The 4,324-nt window shown below is 34.6% G+C and overlaps 1 long non-coding RNA gene across 1 annotated transcript; it reads left to right on the top strand.

Moving 5' to 3' along the window:
- Positions 1–2,841: 2,841 nt before the first annotated feature.
- On the top strand, positions 2,842–4,289 carry LOC143226754 (uncharacterized). The gene is made up of 3 exons (XR_013014731.1): positions 2,842–2,993; positions 3,440–3,566; positions 4,277–4,289. It is a non-coding gene; the product is annotated as an uncharacterized LOC143226754 (long non-coding RNA).
- The last annotated feature ends 35 nt before the right edge of the window (positions 4,290–4,324 follow it).

Genomic DNA, 4,324 nt, shown 5'->3' with positions numbered 1-4,324 from the left:
GCTCTTTGATTCAACTTTGTACTGGCAAGTACTTTTATTTAAACGTTATAGGGTTATGGCCATAATCTTGAGATATGTATGGTTGCTCTTTTTAATAACTGTATTTCACCAGGATATTTAGTGAATTATCTAGAAATATTATGTGTTAAGTATAGCTATTTCCAAATGGGAAGAATGGCAGAATTCAGCTTTTCAATGTCTCTTGATGTGCTTTCTATGATGACTTATCAAATTCATCCAGACATATACACCAAACCTCTTCTTTCTCATCAGATAAGTTTCAATGCTCTATAATCGTGTTCTCATTTCCCTCTGATTCTATCTCAAACTCTGTTTCCTGGTGACGCCATACCATGAGAGATTCATATATAATTTAATTGCAGTTTATTCGTGTGTTGAACATGCTTACACACGTCATATGAATATTCTATCTCACATATCAGTGGATTATCTTGTCATAACTCTAGGTCTGAACCTGTCCAACAAGAGCCTAGCTGCTTAAGAGCTGCAGCTATATCATGTTTTCATATTGGAAAGTCATTTGTTTGACTGTTTTGTTGTAGCAATTCTTCTTACCTATCTCCTGGCATACAAACTACTGTCCATCTGCAAATCCAGTTTCCAGCCACTCTCTCCTTGAGGTGGATTCCTGTATGTGGTGAGGGAATCTCACAGAGAAAGCTCTGTTATTTCAGTTTACTTCCTCTGGTATCTGAACATCCTTCCACGTGTTATATGGATGGTTCGAAATCAGGTGACTCTGTGGCCTCTGCTATGGCTTGTTGTAGTTCTGTCGTTGCACTCAGAATTCCCACTACAATTTCTGGGTTCAATGCCGAATTGTACGCCATTTCTCTTGCCCTGGATCACATAGAAGCTAAGCAGTACTTAAATTGAGCTATTTATACTGACTCACTTAGTTCTCTACTGGTCCTAGAATCGCTTTACGTCAGTTCTCACCCTGTTCTCGCTGACATTCAAAACCGACTGGCCCATTTCTCTTTAACATCTATTTCTATCCAGTTCTTCTGGATACCAGGCCACGTTGGTATTCGCGGGAACGGGCTTGCTGACACTGCAGCTAAATCTGTTTGCTCTGGCACTATCACTGCTGTGCCTGTTCCATACATGGACTATGGTCCTGTATTCAAGGCTCGGCTTTGCGCCAGTTGGCGGTCGACTTGGGTAAGCAACGTGATAACAAGCTTTTCCAGGTAAAACCTTCTATTGTTCTTTGTCTGTCTTGTTTCCCTAAGGATCGGAAGGAGGAAGTTGTCCTAACTAGATTATGCATTGTTCACAGTTTTTAACTCTTTGTTTTCTTTTACCTGAGACCAGTGTGTTGTATGTGTGACACTCAGGTCACAATAATCCATATTTTACTGTCATGCCGTCGTTACGACTCCAAACGACGGCATCATTTTAGACATGTTTTGTCCCTGATGCTGGACAGTGTCATTGCCATTGGCCTTTTTAACGCTATTCAAGTTTTTAATTCAAAAATTGTATTTTGTTTTTAACATGATTAATTTTTACAAATTTTAATAATTTTACTTTATTTTTATTTTTTTACCGATTGTTTGGCGCAGATAGCCAAGTTGCTTTGCGCCATGAAACGCCAAACAACCAACCTTAGAAGTGTCTTTTAATTGTGTGTGTGCCTATTTTGGTGTGCTATAATTCTAAGGAAGACTTTCATGTAATTCAAAATAAAAATATTAGAATAGATGTACTCTAAGTTTTCAGTTTAATTTTCACGGACAATTGGAATTTTGAGTTGTATCCGATGTGAATGTTTCATCTATTTCTTGAAGGTTTTTCTTTACTCTACCAAATTTGATGGGTTGTGGCTTCAAATTTAAACAGGACGTTTTCGTATAATTCATTATAAGTGTCAAAAGAAGGTATACAGTTATAATTTTTATACACATTGAAGGACATTTTGGGGATATGATAACTCTAGTTCAATCTTATAATGTTACCGTTGGTTAGCTTTTATCCCCATAGTCATTTAGTTCAAAATTAGATGAGGCTAGTAGGGTCATCAACTGCCCCTGATTTTTTTCATTTGTCCCTAAACCTGATATTTGTTTCTCTTGGCTCCAAAATGTGTCCATTGTGGGTTTTACAATGTTGCTTGTAATCTTTATTGGGAGTTAGATCTATTATTATGTGGACTTGAGATAATCAGGTATATTTAGGACCCATTTCGCTCTCTTTTACAACTGCTGATGTTATAGTTCGATAAAATAGTATATTTATTTCCGCATTAGGGTGATAAATTAACCTTTATTACTATAAATGGTTTGTTCTTATAATATTAACTCGTTTACTACAGTTAAGTTAAAGTGTTTTTGTTTGTTTTGGAATTTCGCACAAAGCTACTCGAGGGCTATCTGTGCTAGCCGTCCCTTTTTTAGCAGTGTAAGACTAGAGGGAAGGCAGCTAGTCATCACCGCCAACTCTTGGGCTACTATTTTACCAACGAATAGTGGGATTGACCGTCACATTATAACGCCCCACGGCTGGGAGGACGAGCATGTTTGGCGCGACGGGATGCGAACCCGCGACCCTCAGATTACGAGTCGCACGCCTTAACACGCTTGGCCATGCTGTATTTTTTGCACACTACTTTTATTTAACCAGTATGAATTTTCTAAAGTTGTTGTATGAAAATTGTGACTATAAAAACACATAAAGAATAAAAATGTCTACAATTTTTGACTGATATTTTGTATTTACCAGTTGTTAAAGGTTCTGTTTAGATCGTCCATTTCCTGTTGATTTTAATTTTAATATTCAAAATTGTTTCATGTGAACAGTATCAGGTGCCCTAGCGGTTGAAGTGGAAAACCGAAATAACTCGTGAAATTATCTATCATAGTTCAACCTGTATTAGTTACGAAGTAAAATTCATCCAAATTGCATTAGAAAAATGGAGAGTACATAATTTTAAGGATTCACTTTGTCGTTTTATTAACTAAGCATCACTTGTAAGTTGTGGTAGAAAATTATAATCCTAATTGCATCATTGATGTCTTTGAAGTCTAATGTTTACTCTGGTCTGGTACATGTGCTAGTAGTAGATAAACTAATTCAATATAAGGTAGTAGAACATTAAAGTCCACAAACTAATAATATTAATAATCATCCTAAAAGTTTAGATGATTGAGAAGCGTAGGTTTTATTTTATCATTTTAATATTTGACCTAAAAAATTAACTTTTCAACACAGAGAAAGATTATATTTAGAAAACTAGGGTACTAATGTTATTGTGATTGATAATCGTAGTACTGTAATTTTGATATTTGTGATGCTGTTTCCAGTTGAGCCATTTTGTGGAGAAGTTTACAGCGAAGGTACTATAAAAGTATAATTTGTATGGCATTTAAATGCACAACAGAAATAACTAATTTTATGAAGTATATATTTATTTAAGACAGATGGTCTGTAAGTACAGGAAACAAAAGGAAAAAAAAGGTCCTGCTATTTAAAACATTGGGAGAGAATGATATACTATAAGAGGCAACGTTATGCAGAAGAAAGGACGAGACTGGAATATTATGGTGAGATTTGTATCTTACTATGAGTATAATGGATGAAGTGTATTTTAGTGTCTCTGTATGTAAATTGTAACCAAAACTCCTGTGCCATGTACTGAATGGCACCACATCCAAAAATCCATAACATTTGTACATGTGGGTATTCAAGAAAAATAACTGTGATATGTGCAACAACCATTTCTGTATAATATAACTATAATATAACACAATTTTAAATAGAAATACTCTACACAACAAAAAACTTTCACTAGGACTGTATGTAACAGTTTGGTTACATCTTTATTGATAAAATTTTAAAATGTAGAACTGAAAAAATTGAATTTCTTAAAAGCTATTATTTTTTTATATAAGTGGTACCACTTTTAGTATATAACATTACAGTTTGTATCAAAAGAAGTTATGAAAATTTTGAGTTTATATTGAATCATTTTGATGTAATGATTTGTTTATCACTAAAGAACACAATCAGAACACCTTTCCAGTTTAATACTTCCCCCCAAAATTTTTTTGTTAGAAAATGTTCACTTTTTTTCTAAATTGTTTCCATGAGGAATGAATATTATGAGTTGTGATTACTAACAGAGACTTGGTGTGTATGTCAGTATCTATGTATATAACCAAAACTACAGAAAAGTCTTTAAGCAGTCTTCATCCCCTCTCTGCATAGATATTATCAATGTGTTAATTGTTTAATGGCTTTTCTGTATTCTTAGGATGTGCTTTAAACTTTTAAGAAGAGGGTCCAATGAAAGCCTTTCAAG

This window comes from Tachypleus tridentatus, chromosome 9 (genome assembly GCF_004210375.1).
Source record: "Tachypleus tridentatus isolate NWPU-2018 chromosome 9, ASM421037v1, whole genome shotgun sequence".
Lineage (NCBI taxonomy): Eukaryota > Metazoa > Arthropoda > Merostomata > Xiphosura > Limulidae > Tachypleus > Tachypleus tridentatus.
This window is presented reverse-complemented; position numbering and strand designations above follow the sequence as displayed.